Source organism: Molossus molossus, unplaced genomic scaffold, assembly GCF_014108415.1.
Source record: "Molossus molossus isolate mMolMol1 unplaced genomic scaffold, mMolMol1.p scaffold_m16_p_13, whole genome shotgun sequence".
Lineage (NCBI taxonomy): Eukaryota > Metazoa > Chordata > Mammalia > Chiroptera > Molossidae > Molossus > Molossus molossus.
The window spans coordinates 37,457,481-37,481,547 of record NW_023425348.1 but is presented as its reverse complement, the minus strand read 5'-3'; positions in this window follow the sequence as shown (position 1 = coordinate 37,481,547).

Below are 24,067 nucleotides of genomic sequence, written 5' to 3'. Positions count from 1 at the left end.
CTTTCCTTCCCTCCCTCCCACTCTGTCTAAAAATCAATGGAAAAAATATCATCCAGCGAGGATTAACAAAACAAAAAAAGAAGAAGAAGAAGAAAGAAAGAAATCATAAGGCTTCCAGTCAAGATGGTGGCATAGAAAAGCAGTTAGTTACCTACAAGGGAGCCTCAATATGACTGTCATATGTTTTCTCAACAGAAACTTTGCAGGCCAGAAAGGAGTGGCAAGACATATTCAAACTAATAAAATGCAAGGACCTACAACCAAGATTACTCTACCCAGATAAAGAGCTTCCTGGACAAGAAAATGCTAAAGGAGTTCATCACCACCAAACCACTGATATGACATGTTAAATGGTCTTCTTTAAGAAAAAGAAAAGGGAAAAAAGATTTTAAAACTATGAATAATAACATGGAAATAACTACATATCTATCAAAAATTGAATCTAAAAAATAAAATAAACCAACAAGCAGACCAGAAACAGACTCATAGAAACAGAGGACATTTTGAAGGTTGCCAGATGAGAGGAAAGTTGGGAAGATGGATGAAAAAGGTGAAGGGATTTAGACATAGAAATTGGTTCTTACAGAATATTCATGGGTGTGTAAAGTAGTGTGGTGAATATAGACAATAATATTGTGATAACTATGTATGGTGTCAGATGGGTACAAGATTTATAGGGATGATCACTTAATATTATATATTGTTTAATCACTGGGTTGTACACTTGAAATTAATATAATATTGTATGTCAACTACAACTGAAAAATAAAAATTATTTAAAGTAAAAAAAAAACATGTTTAATAAAATAACTCACAATTTTAAAAAAGAACGTATGAGATGTCTCAAATATGTATTGGATATGAGGGTTATGAAAAGTAATGTCAAAAATCACCTCACCAAAGTTTCTTGTTTGTGTGATACAGATCACCAACATAAAGAACATGAGTGAATTTGGTAACAAAAATTAAATTAAAGAACATGAGTGAGTTTAGTGGCAAAAATTAAGAGTTAAGTTTTGGAGATATTGTGTTCTAAGAGCCTGTGGTATACCCAAGGTAGATTCCATAGAAATAAATAGAGGAAAAGGCATAAATCATGTTGAAAGTGAGTGACTGGATTGATGCACTACTGGTCTAAGGTGAATGAAAGTAAAGTCATGAAGGGGAAAATACTGAAAGAAAAGGCAAAGGAAAGAAACTGCCCCCTCAAAGAAGGAATGAAGAGCTGAAAGGGTAAGAAAGCACAATTGTCATTTAACATTTCAAGAGTTGAAGTGGTACCTGCAATAACTACCATGTGACTTTGGGTGTGAAATAGCTAAAATAAAGGAGAAAATTATTGGAGGTCGGGAAGATTTGAGACTAATACAGATCATCCAGTTGGGTGTGAAAATCATCTGTTAAAATAACAGGCATTGGAAGAGAAGTGAAAATATGGTCAGGTGCAGGGATGAATATGAGGGACTAACCAGTAGTTCAGAACCACACAGAGCTACCTAGATGATATAACTAAATACTATGAGCCTCATGTAGAAGTGTTTTATAAAAGTCAGGATGACAAAATGTTTGTGTGTGACAATGGAAAAAGAGAATAATGTTGACAAAATCTCCAGGAATTTTTAGGCATACGGTGGAAGAAAACAGACAGTCTCTGCCTAAGGGTACTGCAAAAAAAAATGGTATCCATGCAGAAAGGCCAGAGTTTTGGTAAGAGTTTGAAAGTGGAGATCCCACAGAAAGAATGGGGAGATAAAACCACAAAAAAAAAAAGCACCATATAGAATGAGGATGGCATATTTAAAAAGTAAGCTGTGGTACTTCCGGTCAAGATGGTGGCCTAGGTAAACGCAGTATCGCGTCCTCCCACAACCACATCAAAGTTACAACTAAACTACAGAACAACCATCATTCAAAACCGCCTGAAATCAAGCTGATGGAAGTCCTGCAACTACGGAATTAAAGCAGCAGCCACATCCAGACTGGTAGGAGGGGAGGAGGCTGACGGGCTGGTCCCACACCCATGTGTGGCAGATAAAAATCAGGAGGATACCTCAGCTGGGAAGGTCCTTCCTGAGGACTGAGGGGTCCCCGTCCCACACCAGGAGCCCTGCTCAGGGTTGCAGTGCCAGGAAGAGAAGTCCCCATAACTTTTGGCTGGAAAAACCAGCAGGAACTGAGGCTCAGGGAAGCTGAGACAGCTGGAGCCCCAGGCAGCTCCTCTTAAAGGGTCCGTGCACAGACTTATCGGACTCTCTCCCTCTCAGCTTGGAGGGGAGGCAGCTCGAGGGGCACCAGAAACATACAGGGAAGAACTGAGCTGTTTGGCACTGGAGCGAGGGCTGGAGAGGCGGCTTTCTCTGGGACAAACGTGCTGTCAGAGGCCTTTGTTCCTTTGGTGAGCCCTTCCCGGGGGCGACAGAGAGTCGCCATATCTGGGACTCCAGCAACCTGGCTCACACTGGTAGCCCCGCCCTGGTGACTCCCTGAGGCCCCGCCCCACCCAACTTTCAGGCCCACCCAAGCTGTTGCCACTTGCTTACCCATAGGATTGGCCTGTCTTGGATCCTGCTTCAGGTTTTTCCTAAATTCTTTCAAACGAGCAGCATCTGGTCTCAACTAGCCCCATACCGCTCGTTAAGTAATACACAGAAACAAACACAGGGAGGCAGCTAAAATGAGGAGACAAAGAAACAGGTCCCAAATGAAAGAACAGAACAAAACCCCAAGAAAAGAACTAAGCGAAATGGAGATAAGCAACCTAACAGATGCTGAGTTCAAAATACTGCTTATAAGGATGCTCAATGAACTCAGTGAGAACCTCAGTGAACTTAGTGAGGGCCTCAAGGGCATAAAAGAGGGCCATCAGAATGATGGTTGCACAGTCAGAATTGAAGAAGGCATTAACTGAAATAAAGAATAATTTACACAGCTTCAATAGTAGAGTACATAAATCTGAGAAGCAAACCATCGATTTGGAATATAAGGAAGCAAAAAATCCCCAATTAGAACAGCAAAAAGAAAAAAAAATGAGGATAGTGTAAGGAGCTTCTGGGACAACTTCAAGCATGCCAACATTCACATCTTGGGGGTGCCAGAAGGAGAAGAGAGAGAACAAGAAATCGAAAACCTGTTTGAAACAATAATGGCAGAAAACTTTTCTAACTTGGTGAAGGAAACAGACATACAAGTCCAGGAAGCACAGAGTCCCAAATAAGATGAACCCCAAGAGGCCCCAAGACACATCATCATCAAAATGCAAAAGGTTCAAGACAAAGAGACAATCTTAAAAGCAGTAAGAGAAAGGCAGCTAGTTACCTACAAGGGAGTTCTCATAAGGCTGTCAGCTGATTTCTCAAAAGAAACTTTGCAGGCCAGAAAAGGGTGGCAAGAAATATTCAGAGTGATGAAAAGCAAGAACCTACAACCAAGATTACTCTATCCTGCAAAGCTGTCATTTAGAATCGATGGCCATCTAAAGAGTTTCCCAGACAAGAAAAAGTTAGAGGAGTTCATCACCACCAAACCGTTATTATATGAAATGATGAAAGGTCTTTTGGAAGAAAAAGATAAAATATATGAACAAACAAGATGGCAATGAATACATATCTATCAACAATGGAATCTACAAACAAAATGAACAGGTAGAACATAGATACAGAGAACATTTTGTTGGTTGCCAGTTGGGAGGGGGGTTGGGGGAATGAGTGAAAAAGGTGAAGGGATTAAGAAGCACAAATTCATTGCTAGACTGACAAACCTCAAAGGGAAAGGGGTTGGGGGGGGGAGAAATAAACCAAAGAACTTATATGTATAACCAATGGACACAGACAATAGTGTGGGAAAAGGCAGGAGGGGGGTGGGAGTGGGGAGGAGGGAGTCAATGGGGGAAAATGAGGAACATCTGTAATACATTCTACATTCAATAATAAAGATTTTAAAAATAAATAATTAATTAAAAATAAAATGTAAGCTGTGGATAGAGGCTCTTGCCTTTTACTCATGTGTCTACAGTGGTAAAATGAGAGTTGCCTTAGACATTATTGGTGTCAAGCTGATAAGGTTGTTGTCTTCGTCATACATGAATTAGTTGCTGAGCACTATTTTGGTACTCTAAAAAGGAGTTTGTGGTGACAAAGAGTACACATTCTCTGCTCCCTGCCTGTCTCTGCAGAGCCCACAGGGAAGGAGATCAGTCTCAGAAATAAATACCTACTTACACAGTAAAATGATGTAATTTCTCTAATAGATTTAGGTATCCCATCCTCACCTGGTTTTGGCTACATTTACTCTGGACTGGGAAATTTTCTCTATTGCAGATTTATAGTCCTCTCTTTTTTAAAGATAATATTCTCCTTGAACTGCAGTGAGGTTGTGTGCCAATAAACCCAACATAAATTTAAAATATCAAAAATGCATACTAAACATCAAAGCTCAGCCTCGCCTACCTTAATATGCTCAGAACATTTACATTAGCCTACAGTTGGGCAATTATCTTGAATTTCATCTCAACAGTAATTTTCTTCCTCCTCTTCTTCTCACCAGATGCAGAAAGCACAGATGGGCATTTTGCAGACATAACTGTATGCAAAAACACAAAACACAATGGCCAATAAACATTGTTTACCCTCATGACTATGTGGCAATCTAGAAACTGCAGCTCACTGCTGCTGCCCAGCATCACCATAGAGTATCATAGCACCTATCACTAGCCCAGGAATAAACCAGAGTTCAAAATGCAGTTTCAACTGAGTGGGTGTCACTTTCACACCATCATAAGTCAAAAAAATTATAAGTTGAACCATCATAAGGTGGGAACCTCTAGAGTTGTTCATGCACTTCCTGCCTTGCTTGAGCAATGAGGTAGAAGCAGGGAGGATGGAGTAACAGGTGACAGTAGCCAGTGACTGGTCATAAAATACAATTGCTCACATACTGGCAAACACTCATCATCTTGGGTCTGAAATTATCCAGAACAGCAGCAGTAAGTGGGACAGAGGTAAAAGTTATGACCAGGTGCAAAAGTCCTTAAGGATTTGAAGTTCAAGACTACAATTTATCTCCCTTCCTTAGAAAAGTGATTGACACTTATTGAGGGTTACTTTTATGACAGTGGAGATTGGGTGGCAGCATCTATTACAGATTCAGAGGCTCAGTTTTCTTATTGGCAAATGGAAAGTATAACATGTATATTGCAGGGCTGTTCTGAGGATTAGATGAGATAATATATAGAAAAATTGTTAGCAAAATGCTGAATACTTTGTAGATTCCTGAATCTGATAATGCAGAACATGTATTTTTATATAACTGTGCTCTCTATTCTTCATTTCAGTCTCACAGATGGCCAATAACTTGAAATGGGTTTTGTGGAGCCTGATATTCCAAAATAATTGCCCATTCAGTTGTCTTTTAAACATTTCTAATTAATTATCATCTCTCTATATATTAATTCTGAATCTTTAGTTCTCTCTAGCTAACAGTTGCATCATTCATTCTCCAAATTAGCATATAAATGCTAGCATATATAACATAATCCATATGTATATGTTAAAATATGTATACATATCATTGTAGGAAATTAATTTTCCCTCTGTTACCCTAAACTCATTCTGTTGCTTGTTTTTAATTTGCTTTGTCCGTGGATTTTTAAACCAGTTTACTGAGGTGTCACCATCATTCTAGAAAGTAAAAGCTTAAAAAAAACTTTACCTACAATAAGACAATAAGAATAAAACTTGCATCAAGAGTTCTTGTGAAGATTCAAAGGAATCATGTAACTGCCTAATTCAATGCCTATCACATGGTTGGAGCTCAATTTTATTATTATTATTATTATTATTATTATTATTATTTTAATCCTCACCCAAGGACAATTTTTTCCATTTATTTTCAGATAGAGTGAAAGGGAGGGAGGAAGAGAGAGAAAGAGAGAAACATCGATGTAAGAGAGACAACGTTGACTGGTTGCTTCCCATACCACCCCAACCAGGGCCAGGGACCGAACTGCAACAGATGTACGTGCCCTTGACCAAAATAGAACCTGGGACTTTTTGGTCTGTGAGCCAACGCTCTAACCACTGAGCCAAGCTGGCCAGAGCTCAATTTTATTATTAAAATAATTGTTTTCTCTTGACATAGAGGCAGCTAGGGCAAAAGGCAGAGTATGCGTTTTGATCTCTGAAAAACGAATTAAAATCAGGGCTTCACCCTTTACCAATCTTATGATCCTGGCCCAGTTATTCAAATTCTGTAAGCTTCATTTCTTCATCCATAACATGCAGATAATAATATTGACTACATAGGGTCACTGTGGAAATAAAATTTAGACAACATCTGAAAAAAGTCTGGAACAGTTCATAATACATTATATTTGCTCAATAAAGATTTTTAAATAAGACTGTACATAGTTTTCTAACAACATATTTTTTCAAACATTTTAGAGATTTTTATTTTCCATTTGAATCCCATAGAACAGCACGTAAGTCTTTTTTTGTTAGGAGAAACTTGCATTTTTGAGTAGTCTTTCCCCAATGTGATAGAAATGACAACTTTGTCAAGGTCCATATTGCTTTAGGGACTTAAACCATCTCTCAAAAAGCATCCCGAAAGGCTTTATTATTCCTTTGCTTTGCCCCTTTTAATCCACAGTGATACTTTATATTAGCATAGTAATTTTTACTTCTACAAGTGTTTTTAAAAATTCATCTTATAATATTTACATAGCACTTTCACATTATGAAGTAGAATATATGTTATCATCTTCATTCTAGAGATAAGAAACTAAGAATCAGAAATGAATTAATCAAGGTCAAATAGTTGGTAAGAGTCAGAGCTGGGATTTGAATTTGGTCTTTCCAACACTAAGGCGTGTTCTTTGCTCACAGGAGTTAGAATGGCAGAGTCCAAATTAAATTATATCTCCAGATTCTAATTCCATGGATTGTTCTATTAGATCATACTGCCTCTCACATCAGTTAATAGTATTTTTAGAATGCTAACTTTTCCTATGTGACATCACTAAATTCAAAAAAGTAATGCATTTCTATTACATAGTCATAAAGTCTAAGAACGTCAAAAATAGAAGAACCCATAAAAAGGATCTAGTTCAATCTTAGGGCAAGAAATCAAGACCAAGAAATGTTAGAAAACTTTTTCAAGCTATACCAACTAATGTCAAGTCAGAACAAATATGGGTTTCTAATTTCTAATTCAGTGTCCCTTTCAATTGTTCTATACTGATCTTCCAGGCAAGGACAAAACAGCATTGAATTAGAAATTAATTTCTTTTGTTTCTTTATTGAAACTTGTTTGCTCGGGATTCCTGAAATAATTTTGTCTGCTATTATTAACTTGAGATTGTCAGTAGGGAAACCAGATATTTTATTTAAATGTGTTCAGTATTATCTTTAAGGATTGTTCAATATGTAAGAAGGAGTATTGTTCATTTAAACATGTCACTTTTATTGTGTAAGTCCAGACTTAAGCGAATACCCCATTTTAATTAGAAAAAGAAAAATGAGAGGAATTCCCTATCATTCCTGAGGTTTAAAATTATTTGCTTGAAGCAAATTTCAATTTAGAAGTAAAATCTAGGACACTCTGCCTTGATTCCACAAGTAATATTAAACTTTTCCAATTATTCTGCCATTACAAACGTATTAACAAGACACATTTGACACCCATGATATATGATTGTAACTAGAATTCTGTGTAACATACATCAGAATTCGTTGCAACATTCCCACCTTAGCAGTTATTTTTCTTTTTTTTCACCTTTCTATCAAGACAATAGAAGATCAACCCAGACATAAAAATTCGTTCTGTTTTACCTGCATATTTGAAACACTAGTTCATACAACTGTCCTTTCTTGTAACAGTTACTTTCTTGTGCTTGGAGAGAGCTTCTGGGACCTGAAATATACCATCTCTCTTCCTTTTGGGTAAACTTTAGAATTGGCTTAACACAAAACTAAAGTTACAACTTATAATGGTACTACTAGCTTAGGAGGTAGGATACACAAAGGATACTTGGTTTTCAAGTCAGATACATAGGGGTTTAAGTCCCAATTCCTTCACATATAAATTTTGTGACCTTGAATAAGCCTTAATTTCCAATTTTTAGATTATACATAATAAAATCTACCTTACAGAGAAGTTGCAATTATTAAAGAAGATTAGGTTTATAAATAACCTAATACAATATTTAGTATATATTATAATGTACCTCCAAGAAATGTTGAAATAAAATAATAGTAATGAAAAACTAAAGTACTTAAGAAGCCATTCACTAAATTTAAAACATTGAAGTCAGACTACGCTGCCAGTTTTTATTACCTTTTTCTAAGTTGGAAGCAAATAATTCAAAAGAAGGGAATGAAAAAAATGAGGGGGGGGGGTGTTCCTATTCTTTACTCATTCAATAGTGATTAATGAGAGTATCCTATGAGCCACGCACTGTGGAAGACAGAAGATATAGCTGTGAGTTCAAAAACATTGTCCTCGTGAACTTCATAAGTGCATAATATGTAGAAAAAATAAGTAATAAAAATGATAAGTGAGGGTGTCTACTTGGGTTTTCACCAAAAGGAGACCCTAAGATAAGGATTTGGCTACAAGTAATTTACTTGGTGTATGGTCCCAGGAAACAAGGTGAGGGAGTGGGAAAATGAGAAAAGCCAATAAAGAATGCCTTAAATAATACTGTATTGAGCCCTGGCCGGTTTGGCTCAGCGGTTGGAGCGTCGGCCTGCGGTACAGAGAGACCCGGGTTCGGTTCCCGCTAAGGGCATGTACCTCGGTTGCAGTTTGTCCCCGGACCTGGTTGGTTGTGTGGGTGGCAGCCCCTCGATGCATCCCTTCACATCGATGTTTCTCTCTCTCTCTCCCGCTCTCTCTCCCTCCCGCTCTATCTGAACAAAAAATGTCCTCGGGTGAGGATTAAAAAATAATAATAATAATAATACTGTATTGTATGCTTGAAATTTGATAAAAAAGTAGATCTTAAGTATTCCCAATATACATGTAACTATGTGAGGTGATGGGTATATTAATTAGCTTGATTATGGTAATGATCTCACAATGGATATGTATTTCAAAGCATCACATTATATACCTTAAATATGTATGATTTTTATTTGTCAATTAGATTTCAATAAAGTTGGGTTTGGGTAGATTCAAACTGTGCCCCCCAAAATAATGCCTGCATGAATAAGTTACCATGTGGGCTACTGAGAATAAATCCCACTGTAGATCCTCAGAGGACAGTGTAGTACATACCTTGGAATTTTCTACCAAGAGGAGAAAAGGCTGGGTTGTATACTCACTGAATACTGTCCCTAACTGGTTGAAAGTTGCTCCTCCGGGTAGTAATTCTAGTCCTTCCAGTCCTTGCCACCCATAAGCCAAGCAAACACTTGTGGCCTAAGCAAAAATGTTTCAGACAGCAAGCTGGCTGCATGTATAGGAAATTATGCACCAAAGTTGCATAAGTCTTCCCAGGTAGCTCAGAAGATATGGGTGGGATCCAATAGCGTTTTCTATGGATGGATTGCCATTCAAGATAGGGCAGTGGACAAACTCCTTTCTAAGAATTAGAAATGTGGTTAAGAGACACAAAGTAAGAAAGTGAGCCATACACAGATCTAAGTATGGAGCATTCTAAGCAAAGGGAAAACAAATTAAAAGACCCTGAAGCAGAAGCAAGGTTCACCTATTCAAGAAAGCTTGGGTGGTTGGAGTAAAATGAGCAAAGAGAGACAGCTAGGAGGTAGAGGTCAGAGATGATCTGACAAGAGCCAGATCGTACAGGGCCTTGTGAGCCATAGTAAAGAGTTTGCACTTTTCTAGATGAAATGAAGACCCACTGAAAGGGGATGCTGAGCAAAAGAGGGATGTAAATCAACTTACATTTTAAATTTAAATTCCAGCTACTACCTGGAAAATGGACTATGAGGAGGTAAGAGTATAGAGGGAGAACAGTTAGGAGGTTAACACTATATTCAAGAAGGATGAGTTAGTATCAGTAAAAATGGTGAATAGGAAATAGATTTGGGATATATTTTATATAGTACAACAGATCTTTCTAACAAAAAGGAAGAGTCAGAGTTCTGTGACTCAAAATAGTCATAAAAATAAAAGCCAAAACAAGAACTGTTAGGTCATTGAGAATTTGAAAAGGTAGCTCCCGTTTTTTATGAAAGTCCCATAACTGGCTATATCAAGCACTGTTTGGAAAACAAGGGAGGAAATACAAAGTGGCAGAGATGCATCACAGGGAGGTCGCCATCTCTCCAGATTCATGCCTAAAGCATGACCCGGAGATTAACCAGATTGGGACAGCACCTATTCCAATAGGTCCCAAGGAGGAAACAGGAATAGAAGTGCTCGGTCTTTAAGTAGGGGAGTATGTTATCACTGGCAGTAATTAGAATTACAGACCCATAGTCTTGATAAAAGGCAGATAATTTTTAGTCGGTTTTATTATGGGTATCAATTCTTCATAGTGTGTACCAGCAGTGAAACTTGGCAGCTACTGCTAACACCCAGAAAATGGAAAGAGTGTAAGATAATAGTAACAAATAACCTTTATTAAATGCTAACTAGATGTCAGAAGCTGTAAGTGTTTACGTTTTTATAAACAGTGTCTAATACATTATTTAATTAATCCTTATAACACTACATAGTAGATCCAGTTACTACCTTCATTTCATAAATGAGAAGATCTAAGGTTAGAAGAGTTTAAGAAACTTGACCAAGGCAAGTGATGCTTGAGCTAAGGAACGGACAGAGGCCTGGGGCTTCAGAGAGGTCGAGGGTGCTTCACAGGACAGAAGAAGAGCAAATATGTGTCCTGCTCTACAGCAGGAACCAAACCCGGGACTCTCTGGTCCATAGACCAACGCTCAACCACTGAGCCAAACTGGCCAGGAACAAACTGCTCTCATTGCTGAGCTGCTGACTTTTTACTGCCGCCACGAATACTATATGGCTGTGACTCACTTCTTCAAGGAAAAAGAGAAAAAGGGCGGCGGAGTGAACGGAGCTACACAGACCGTCTCCCAGAACCAAACTGGAATTACAACTATAACACAGACAAATCGACGGGAAAAACCAACAAAAAAGAAGCTTGAGAGGACCATACAACAAGGGACACTGACTCAATCCTGGTAGGCTTGCGAAGGCGCGAGATGGGGCTGGGAGCCCACGGTCGGCAGCTCGGCAGCGGCCTCAGCTGGGAGCAGCACCCTTGGGTCACACTCCCAGGTGGCTCCACAGCACAGCCAGGACAGAGGCTGAAACAGCCACAGCCACTCACCTTGGGCTCTGGCAGAGGGAGGGCAGACTGGACTGGAACTATGTCGGGACACTCGGGGTTTGGAGGGCGCTCAGAGCTTTGGCTGGGTGCAGCCACTCAGGATGGTGGCCATATTGCTCCTTCCCAGGGCTCTGAGGAGAGGCAGCAGCCCCTCCCTTGGAGATCCAACCCCACCCTGTGGGCCATTGAAGTGCTAATTGAGGCTCACTAACTACCAGCATCTCCCCACCCTCCTGAAAGACCCTTGGCTGAGCACCAGAGGGAGTTTTTCAATCAACTGACAACCCAAAACTCATCAAGTAACCTAGACTGCTAGCCTCCAGGCAAAAAGCTAGAGGATAACAGTACCTTTCCTGGGCTGGCAACTTTAACCAGGAAAGTAAAACTTGACAGTGGTGTTCAATGTGGGTCCTCCCTCGCTCATCTAAACACAGGAGAGGGATCCACAAACAGCAGAATACCAACACCCACAGGGAGAACTTGACAGGCTCCAAAGCCCATAGTGATAGCCAAAATGGTGAAACAGAAACAGAAGCCAAATGAAAGAGCAAGAGACCTCCACCGAAGATGACATCAATGTGGAGCAATTAGGCATGTTAACAGAGCTAGAATTCAGAGCCATGATCTTGAGGAAGCTGAACAGCATGAGTAAGGACATAGAGACACTGAAAATAAGCCAATTGGAAATTAAAAACCAACAAGAAGAGATAAAAAATGACATATCAGAAATGAAAAACACATTGAAAGGTTTAAAAAGCAGAGTAGGGGAAGCTGAGGACTGGATCAGTGAATTAGAAGACAGGGTAGAAAAAATCAACCAATCAGAAAAACAAAAGGAAAAAACTATTAAAAAACAGGAAGACAGCTTAAGAGAACTATGGGACAACTGGAAACGTAATAATATTCGCATCATAGGAGTCCCCAAAGAAGAAGAAAATGAGCAAGGGATAGAGAATATATTCAAAAAAATAGTGACAGAAAAATTCCCTAATTTGGTGAAGGAAGAAGGCATTCAAGTTCAAGAAGCACAGAGAGTCCCAAGTAAGAAGAACCCAAACAGACCCACACCAAGACAAATAGTAATTAAAATGCCACAAATTAAAGACAAAGAGAGAATCCTAAAAGCAGCAAGAGATAAGCAACAGGTTGCCTACAAAGGGAACCCCATAAGGCTCTCAGCTGACTTCTCACAAGAAACACTACAGGCCAGAAGAGAATGGCATGAAGTAATCAAAGTCATGAAAAACAAGAATCTGAATCCAAGACTACTCTACCCAGCAAGGCTATCATTCAAAATAGAAGATCAAATAAAGAGCTTCCCAGACAAAAAAAGGCTAGGGGAATACATTAGCACCAAACCAGCACTGCAAGAAATGTTAAAAGGACTGCTGTAACTAGCAGTAGAAATGGGAAGAAAAATAGAATCACACTAAACAAAAAAGGCAATAAATAAGTACATATCAATAATCACCTTAAACGTAAATGGATTGAATGCTCCCATAAAAAGACACAGAGTAGCTGATTGGATAAGAAAGCATGACTCATCTATATGTGTTTACAAGAGACCCACCTCTCAACAAAAGACTCACATAGGTTGAAAGTGAAGGGATGGAAAAAAATTTTCCAAGCAAATAGAAAGCAAAAAAAAAGCTGGGGTAGCAATACTCATATCTGATAAAATAGATTTCAAAATGAAGACCATAACTAGAGACAAAGAAGGCCACTATATAATACTGAAAGGATCTATCCAACAGGAAGATATAACCTTGATAAACATATATGCACCCAATATAGGAGCACAAAAATATATTAAAAATCTTCTGGAGGACTTCCAAGGAGAAATCGACAACAATACAATCATAGCAGGGGACTTCAATACCCCGTTGACAGCTCTGGATAGATCCTCCAGGAAAAAAATTAGCAAGGAAACAGAGACTCTAAATGAAGCACTAGACCAAATGGATTTAATAGGTAGCTACAGAGAATTAAACCCCAAAACTACAGAATACACATTCTTCTCAAGTGCACATGGGACATTCTCAAAGATAGACCACATGATAGGACACAAACTAAATCTCTACAAGTTCAAGAAGATTGAAATCATATCAAGCATCTTCTCAGATCACAATGGCATGAAACTAGAAATCAATTGTAACAAGAACATGCAAATACATTTCAACACATGGAGGCTAAATAGCATGTTATTAAACAATGAATGGGTCACCCAGGAGATCAAGGAAGAAATTAAAAACTTCCTGGAAACCAATGAAAATGAACACACAACAACACAAAATCTATGGGATGCAGCGAAAGCAGTTCTGAGAGAGAAGTTCATAGCACTACAGGCCTACCTCAAAAAACAAGAAAAATTTCTAATTGACTGTCTAACCTCACAACTTAAAGAATTAGAAAGTAAACAAAAAGAAAACCCCAGAGCAAGTAGAAGAAAGGAAATAGTAAAGATCAGAGCAGAAATAAATGACATAGAGACCAAAAAAACAATTCAAAGAATCAATGAAACAAAGAGCTGGTTTTTCGAAAAGATAAACAAGATTGATGGACCCTTAGCTAGACTCACCAAGAAACAAAGAGACAGAACCCAAATACACAAAATCAGAAATGAAAGAGGAGAAGTAACAACCAACACCACGGAAATACAAAAGATCGTTAACAACTACTATGAACAACTATATGGTAACAAATTCGACAATCTAAGCGAAATGGACAAATTTCTAGAAACACACAGTCTCCCAAAACTACTCCCGGAAGAGATACAAAACTTGAACAGACCAATAACAACTAAGGAAATTGAAGAGGTAATCAAGACTCTCCCAGCAAACAAAAGCCCAGGCCCAGATGGCTTCACGGGGGAGTTTTACCAAACATTTAAAAAAGAACTAACACCCATTCTCCTCAAACTATTTCAAAAAATTCAAGAAGAAGGAAGACTTCCAAACACGTTCTATGAAGCCAGCATAATTCTAATTCCAAAACCATAAAAAGACACTACAAAGAAAGAAAACTACAGGCCAATATCCTTGATGAACATAGACGCCAAAATCCTGAACAAAATATTAGCAAATCGGATCCAGAAATACATCAAAAAAATTATTCACCATGACCAAGTGGGATTCATTTCATGGATGCAAGGCTGGTACAATATTCGCAAATCAATAAACGTGATACACCACATAAACAAAATGAAGAATAAAAACCACATGATCATATCAATAGATGCTGAAAAAGCATTCGACAAAATCCAGCATCCATTTCTGATAAAAACGCTCAGCAATGTGGGAATAGAGGGATCATATCTCGACATAATAAAGGCCATATATGAAAGACCTACAGCCAACATCATACTCAATGGACAGAAACTAAAAACATTTCCATTAAGAACAGGAACAAGACAGGGATGTCCACTTTCGCCACTCTTATTTAACATTGTACTGGAAGTCTTGGCCACAGCAATCAGACATGAAGAAAAAATAAAAGGGATCCAAATTGGAAAGGAGGAAGTGAAACTGTCATTATTTGCAGATGACATGATATTGTACATAGAAAACCCTAAAGACTCCATTAAAAATCTACTAGACTTAATAAATGAATTTGGCAAAGTAGCAGGATACAAAATTAACGTCAAGAAATCGACGGCATTCTTGTACACCAATGATGAACTCACAGAAAGAGAAACTGAAAAAACAATCCCATTTACCATCACGCCAAAAAAATTACGATACCTAGGAATAAACTTAACCAAAGAAGTAAAGGACCTATTTGCAGAAAACTACAGGTCATTGAAAAAAGAAATAGAGGAAGATATAAAAAAGTGGAAGCACATACCCTGTTCATGGATTGGAAGAATTAACATAATTAAAATGTCCATACTACCCAAAGCAATCTATAGATTCAATGCAATCGCCATCAAAATACCAACGACATATTTCATAGAACTAGAACAAATACTTCAAAAGTTCATATGGAACCAAAAAAGACCCCGAATAGCCACAGCAATCTTGAAAAAGAAGAACAAAGTAGGTGGGATCACAATACCAGATATCAGGTTATACTACAAAGCGACTGTAACCAAAACAGCCTGGTACTGGCACAACAGGCATATAGACCAGTGGAACAGAACTGAAAACCCAGAAATGGACCCAAGGCAATACACTCAATTAATATTTGACAAAGGTGGCAGGAGCATACAGTGGAGTAAAGACAGCTTCTTTAATAAATGGTGTTGGGAAAATTGGACAGCTACATGCAAAAAAATGAAACTAGACCATCAACTTACACCATACACAAAAATAAACTCGAAATGGATAAAAGACTTAAATGTGACCCGTGAATCCATAAAAATTCTAGAAGAAAATGTAGGCAACAAAATTTTAGACATCATACGGAGCAGAATTTTCACTGATACATCACCTAAGGCAACAGAAATAAAGGAGAAAATGAACACATGGGACTACATCAAACTGAAAAGCTTCTGCACAGCAAAGGAAACAATCATCAAAATGGAAAGGCAACCCACTGTATGGGAGAACATCATTGCCAATGATGTATCAGATAAGGGGTTAATTTCCAATATATAGAGAGTGCTCATACAACTCCACACAAGGAAGACAAAGAACCCAATTAAAAAATGGGCAGAGGAGCCGAATAGACACCTCTCCAAACAGGACATACAAATGGCCAAAAAACATATGAAGAAATGCTCAACATCACTAATGATCAGAGAGATGCAAATTAAAACAGCAATGAGGTATCACCTCACACCTGTCAGAATGGCCGCCATCAACAAATCATCAAACAACAAGTGTTGGCGAGGGTGTGGAGAAAAGGGGACTCTAATACACTGCTGGTGGGAATGCAGACTGGTGCAGCCGCTATGGAAAACAATATGGTGCTACCTCAAAAAATTAAAAATTGAACTCCCATTTGACCCAGTGATCCCACTGCTTGGAATATACCCTAAGAAGCCTGAAACACCAATCAGGAAGAATATATGTACCCCCATGTTCATAGCAGCACTATTTACAATAGCTAAGATCTGGAAACAGCCCAAGTGTCCACCAGTAGACGAATGGATAAAAAAGTTGTGGTACATATACACAATGGAGTACTGTGCAGCGGCAAGAAAGAAAGATCTCTTATCCTTTGAGACAACATGGAGGGACCTGGAAAGTATTATCCTAAGTGAAAGAAGCCAAGCAGAAAAAGACAAATACCACATGATCTCACTTATAAACGGAATATAATGAACATAACAGTCTGAGGAATACAGTAGACCCAGACACATGGAAGTAGGGCACAGACTGACATCCCTCAGTAGAGGGGATGGGGGGGTGGGGGGGTAGGAAGAGATAAACCACAGAACTTATATGCATGTATGCATGACCAATAGATATGGACAACTAAGCCGGGGACGAGGTGGAGGTGGTGTGGGGTGGGGGTTGCCAATGGGGTAAAAAGTTAAAATATCTGTAACAAAAAAATAAATAAAAATTCATAAAAAAATAAATTAAATTAAATTAAATATTATCATTATCACAGTAAAAAAAAAAAAAAGAAACTTGACCAAGGTCACACAATTGCTAAATTGCAGGGTCAGGGATTCAAACCCAGGTCTGACTAACTCTAACAAGCTCTTAACCAGTATTTATTTTATTTAGAACAATACAGCATGGTTTGACATGATTTATAGATTGAAAATAGACAATTTCAATGTTCCACTAGCGAGCCCAATACTGTGGTTATGTTTAACTTTGCTAAAGCATGAATTTAATCACATGTGCTGAGGGTTGTGTAGGTGAGACAACCTGACCTCACTCAGGAGTGAGCCTGGTCTCCCCCAAGTCCAAGTCAAGGAGAGGATGGCCATCATCACTAATTGTGGTTAATAAATAAGTTGTGTGAAGTAATGCCAATTTTGCTTCTCTGTGGAAAAAAAGAAGATGAACTCTCAAAGAAGACAACTGCTTTTGTTGTCAACAAAATTAAAAAGGAATTGAAAATATATAAGTAATACTTTACCAGAAAATTGAAGTTTTGTATAGCATAAAGAATGTACAATGCTGTATCCAGCCATGTTCACAACTGAGGCAGGAACAACTGTAGCTGGCCCCTCTAAAACTTAGAGACATAAAGTAACTCATCCAAGGTTAAGGAGCTATAAAGAAACAGAGCAATCACAGAATAATGTATTTTTCCAAAAAAAAATGATGAATAGAATTAAATTGGTATGTTGGCTGCACACCTTCCTCAGACTGTAGATGTATCTTCCCTTCCCCAGCCATATCCCTGTCCTTCCCTTTCCATGGGTAAAGTAGCTAATATAATTGTTCAAAGTCCCCGAAACTATCATGTACCACTGTATGTTAACAGTAACAGAGTAGCAACCTGGCACTGGGCTGTTTCTACATCTATCTGATAAACAGCACAGACCCTGCCTGTGTTCTGGTTCTCTCACCGCCTCCACACATTCAGTAGGGTGCAGTTTAGCTGAAGTCTGCACCGTTCACATGCCCCCACAGTCAGCAGAAGAGGTGGTAAGAGCCTCACCCAAGGCCTCAGGCCCATGCTAAAAGTTCCTGCCTAATCTTCACCCGAGGTTTGTATTAGAGAAGTGGGTACTTGTAAAGCTAATGACAAAGTGGTACTTTGTGTCCCATTCTGCTTTGTCCCCTGTGTATACAGCCCCCTTGGAAGCCTCACCAGAGAAGGACCAATTGGTAGTACAAGATTTATGACATAATGCTATCAACATCTACCCCAAATTATAAAGCCAATGTGACAGACTGTTTACCAAGTTACAACCAAATGCCAAGTGTTAGTTAGTGATAATTACTGCTTATGATACCACTAAGGAAACAATAATAATTACATGGTGAGGCAACATGGTGTTATCTCTCCTGCACACAGATATAATACTTGTCATCACAGTGGCAACAAGAGGGATTAGGCTACTCTCTGCTCCAATGCTCTCACGGTGATGTTTTCATCTACTGGATAAAAAGGTTCCCTGTCATTTTAATAATATAGCTTTATAGGCTTTAAGAGTTCTGAAGGATGATGCTGTGCATTTTTATGTTATCTTTTTTTTTTTTTTTTTCTGGTTTACTTTTTTTATTTTTTTTTATTTTTGTTACAGATGTTTCTCTTTTTTCCCCCATTGACACCCTCCCCTACCTCCCTCCCTACCCTGTCCCCAGCTTTGTTGTCCATGTCCATTGGTTATGCATACATGCATATAAGTTCTGTGGTCTATCTCCCCATATACACACCCTCTTCTGAGGGTTGTCAGTCTGTACTCTACTTCCACATCTCTGGGACTACCCTGTTCTTCAGGCTATTATGCTCATTATATTCCACAAATAAGTGAGATCATATGATATTTGTCTGTCTCTGCTTGGCTTGTTTCACTTAGAATAATACTCTCCAGATCCCTCCATGTTGTCTCAAAGGATAAGAGATCGTTCTTTCTTACAGCTGCATAGTACTCCATTGTGTATATGTACCACAGCTTTTTTATCCATTCATCTACTGATGGACATTTGGGCTGTTTCCAGATCTTAGCTATTGTAAATAGTGCTGCTATGAACATGGGGGTACATATATTCTTTCTGATTGGTGGTTTATATCATCTTTTGATTTCAATAAGGTTGGAGGTGTTTCTCCCAGGGCAACCATGGAAACACAACACTGATGACACAGGAGACCCATTCTGTACAGCCTCAGAAAGTAAATAGACTTCAGGGACTGACTCCAAATCTAGGCTCTGTCACCTGTGAGCTGAAAGACCTTGGACAGACAGGTAGTGAGCCTTGTCACCTAGCCTCTCCAAGACTCATTCCTCCGTTATAATAGCTACTTTATAGGATCACTGTAAAGATGAAATGAGATTATGCACTATACGAAACTTCACATCAAGTGGGTGCTCACAATACTAGCTGTAACAACTTTGCTCCAGACCTTAGGAGAGACCCCCACCCCGCATTCTCCTTCTTTTCCTTGGTGTATTTTTCTTAAATTTATACAAAATCTAAGCAATCAAGAAAGTCAGTCTCTGGGTTAAGGAAAAAGAGAACTTAGCCATGCTCCTGGAAAAGACCTATGATCTGCCTCAGCTGAAATAAAAGGATTCCTCATGGTTCTGTGTGGGTCAGCTCGGCTCACCAGGAGAAATGTATATATTGGACTTGATACCACACTCCAGCTAGTGATTAAAATCATTACTGCCACCAAGCATTTATTTGACCTTGTCTACCCTGTGGCACCTCATAGCCCATGAAGGAGATTTGGGATCTTTGGCAATTAACATTTTGAATCACCATTTACCAACAAAGTCCCTTCATTTAAATCATATTACAAGACTCAGATTAAACACTATGATCTTCCTTTTACAGGGATGAGAAACTTGAGACTGAGAGAAGTTATAACAAACCAAAGGTCACATTATCAGCAAGTTGAGATTTAACCCAGTCTTCTGTTTACAGACCCAAGTCCTTCCCTGGTTGTTCATCTGTACTAAGGCTCACATCAAAGAGACTGATGCACTGACTAAGCCAAAGGCTTAGGTCATTTCCAGCGAAAGGAATCCCATTGTCCTGAGAAAGCCACTCTAATGCAGAATGTTTGTTTTTAATGATCATAAGCAAACAAACAAAAGCTGAGATTACATTTAAGTTTAAATAAAGCAGGTTTTTAACACCTTTGAGTTAAAACATAAAACAGCATTTAGTTCAAATATTTATATCCACACTGGTTCTAGTGAGTCTTTTTGTGAGCCAAATCAGAGCAGCAGGGCTCCGTGACAGAGTAGCATAACTGACCTCCTGTTCCCTTTTTATGGGTTTCCACTTCCCCATCATCCAGCCAGAGTCCATTTCTCCTCCTCCCCAAAGAAGTGAATGATGAGCGTTTCATCAAAGAAAGACCTTTCACACTGTGCTGTTTCTCTGGGCATTTTCTGCCAGTTTTATAGGTTGTGCACCACAGGAATCAGCAGCCCCACAGGTCATAGAAATCTGGTTGAGGGAATATGATGTTTGCTCAGAAGTGGACCTGATTTATTAAGCTGATAGGTATAGATAGAATTATGCAATTCTGAAAAATGCCTTTTGGTATAATCTGAATGGTTTTAGAAAGCAATGCCATTTTCATTTCCAATTCTTTCCTAAGCCTACCTCCTTCAAGATCTCTTAACACCTGCTTTTAAAGCCCCTGCTCAGCACCTGATCAAAGGGGCCACTTCCCTTCTGGTAGGAAGTCTTCCTGCTTCTTTGTCTTACCTGAAGCCAGGCCTCCCATAATTTGCCTGCAATAGTAAGTTTATAATTGTTCATATGGAAAAATAATTAATAAATTGCAATATCAGAATAAACTCCACGTATTCACAACTGTAAACCTTCTTTTGCCCCACCCTGTATATACAGGAATAAACAGACTCTCTAGAACCAGTAAGAAGGACAAAATTCAGATTGGTGAATGTGTGTCTGGCAAATTTGACAAAATGCTAAGACTAGATAACTGGGGTCCAAGCTCTGACTTTGTACTTATTAGGATCTTAGAATTTTGTAAGTTTAAATGTTTTGTTTTGTTTTATCCTCACCCGAAGACAATTTTTCCATTTTTTTGTTCAGACAGAGTGGGAGGGAGAGAGAGGAAGAGAGAGAGAGAGAAACATCGACATGGAAGGGGCACATCGAGTGGCTGCCACTTGCATGACAAACCAGGGCTGGGGACAAACTGCAACCGAGGCACGCGCCCTTAGCAGGAACCGAACCAGAGTCTCTCTGGACTGCAGGCCGACGCTCTAACTGCTGAGCCAAACCGGCCAGGGCAGAATTTCGTAAGTTTAGATAACGTTTTATTCACCCACTATTTCAGCAAACATGTATTGAGTATGCAGTTTTTACAAGACCCTATGGCAAGGCTCAAGAATTTTTTTAAAAACTGAAGAAGTAAAGGAACAAAGTTTCTGGTGTTTACAGTTTGAGGATGGTGATAGGTAGGGAGCAGAAAGGGTAAAAAAGAGATGTAGATAAACATGGCACTGTGGTAAATACTATACAGAATGAGCTGTAAGATGTTATGGGATTTCAAAGAGAGACGCATTTCACACTCTCTGGGGAGGCCGAGAAAGCCTGCACAAGGAAGTGAACTAAGCCCGAAAAGATGAATAGTGTTTTTAAGGCAGACAAGGAGAGGAAAAGCACTCCAGGCATAGGGTCCTCCATCTGCAGAGGAGTGGTACTTTAGAGAGACAAAAATATTATTCCCAGGACCAAGAAAAATGCTTGGCACAAGGAAAGTACAGAATGAATAGGTAATTAATTAATTAAGAGTCCAGAAACACCTCATTCTGCAGTAATGCTTCAGAGGCAAGGGCGCATGAAGATCAGACTCACAGACACCATGAACCCCAGGCCTGGCCAGTGCCCGTGCATAGGTACCAGTCATTATTGTCCGTTGATAAATGAATGAAAAGGAATCTAGTTAAAAGACCTGGAAATCACTCTGGCCTGTTTGGCTCAGCAGTTAGAGCGTCGTCAGCCCAGAGACCAGTGAGTCACAGTTTCGATTCTGGTCAAGGGCACATAGTTCGGTTGTGGTTCGTCCCTGGCCCTGGTCAGATCGTGCAGGGGTCAACCAGTCAATGGGGCTCTATCACATTGATGTTTCTCTCTCTCTGTTTCTCTTCCTCCCTCCCTCCCTCTCACTCTATATGATGATAAATAGAAAAATATCCTCAGGTAAGAAATTAAAAAAAGAAAAGAAAAAAAAACCTGGAAATCACCCAGCCAGTGTTGCTCACTGGTTGAGTGTTGACCCATGCACCAAGAGGTCGCCAGTTTGATTTCTGTTCAGGGCACAAGCCCAGGTTGTGGGCCCAGTCCCAAGTGGGAGACGTGCAGGAGGCAGCCAATCAATGTTCTCTCTCACCGATGTTTCTATCTCTCCCTCCCTCTCCCTTCTTCTCTCTCAAAATCAATAAAGAAAAAATATTTTTAAAATTAAAAAAAAAAAAGACCTGGAAATCAAATTCCACTCTTTTCTGTGACTCTGACATTTGACAAATTATTTAACTTCAGTTTTCTTAATAAGTTACTTAGAATACATTCATTGGTTGATTCTTGCATGTGCAATGCCCAGGGATCGAAGCCTTGGCATATGGGGACCACACTCTAACCAACTGAGCTACAGTAGAGTTTCTCAAACTTAAATGTTTATGTGGATCACCTGGGGATCCTGTTACTTCAGATTCTGACTCGGTAAGTCTGAGGCAGCGGTTCTCAACCTGTGGGTCGCGACCCCTTTGCCAGTCAAACAACCCTTTCACAGGTGTTGCCTAAAACCATCGGAAAACACATATTTCCGATGGTCTTAGGAACCGAGACACGGCCCCTCTATCCATCTCCAGGCAGGTCTGCCCACATGCAGATACTCCCACATACAACATGAGGAACTGTATTAAAGGGTCGCGGCATGAGGAAGGTTGAGAACCACTGGTCTGAGGTCAGGCTTGGAATTCTGTATTTCTAATAAACTCCAGGTGATGTCAACACTACTGGACTGAGGACCAGTATCAAGTAGGCAGGTTTTAAAAGATCTGACAAAGTACATAAAAACTTGGTAAGCTGTTAAGCAGGTAGAAGTTAATCGCTGCTGTTACCAGTGGCAGTGGGATTCTTGGGGTACTGCTGGAATTAGAATTTCCAGAGGTCCCCATGGAAGGATGAAGATTTATAAAATCTTTATTTCTGTGGAATTAAATCCCTGAGTTTCCAAAGTCCCATTTCTCTTAGTCCAGTCATAAAAGAAATGTAGCTGTGACTTCAATAGGGATAAAATCAAAGCCGGTGTCCAGGGTTTTCTTTCCATGTTGGAGCCAAGTCCAGCCCAGCATCAGGCTAGCTTAGCTTGTGTTTCCTACTGCAGTCCATTAGTCCTTTGTGTGTGAGGTCCACATGGCTATGGGCCATATGGCAAATGCAAGAAAGCCAAGAGTAACAAGAACCAAGTGCAACAAGAAAGAGCAAAAAGAGCAACAAAAGCAATAAGAGCAACAAAAGAGAGAAATCCTTTGTTTAGGGGATTATGTATTCTCAAACTCTCAGGAGCTTGCAATGGCCATGCCCATTCTGGCCATTGATCTCTGTTTCCAGGTTAACTGACAGGCACCTTCCCTAGTCACCCCAGCTTCACTGCACTTGTATCTATCTTCTCTTTGTTGGACCCCTTTCCCCAGTGACCTGCAGGGAATGGGCAGGTGGTTCCCTGGGGAATGTGAAGTTGCAGTTTCCTGGCGAAACTGCCCAAATGACATGCCTACAATGTCTGGCCTTCTCCTTTGCTCCTTTCCCATTAATAATAACTAGCTTATTACAGTAATATCACTGCTGTATAATTAATTATAGTTCTTACTTATGATTGCCATATATCCAGTTTTTTATCTTCTAGTTTCTTTTTGATATTTTTTCTAAAAATAAAAACCTTTATTTTTACTGTTGACTCTGTTACAGATGTCCCCATTCCCCCACCCCTGCGTTTGCTCACCTCCTCCCAGCCCCCGCTCCCCTGCCCTCTGGCCATCACCACACTGTAGTCTGTATCTATAGGTTATGCATATATGTTCTTTGGCTAATACCTTCACCTTCTTTCATCTAGTTCCTCCCCAACTCCTCTTCCCCCTGACAGCTATCAGTCTGTCCCTTGCATCCATGCCTCTGTCTCTGTTTTGTTTGTCAGCTT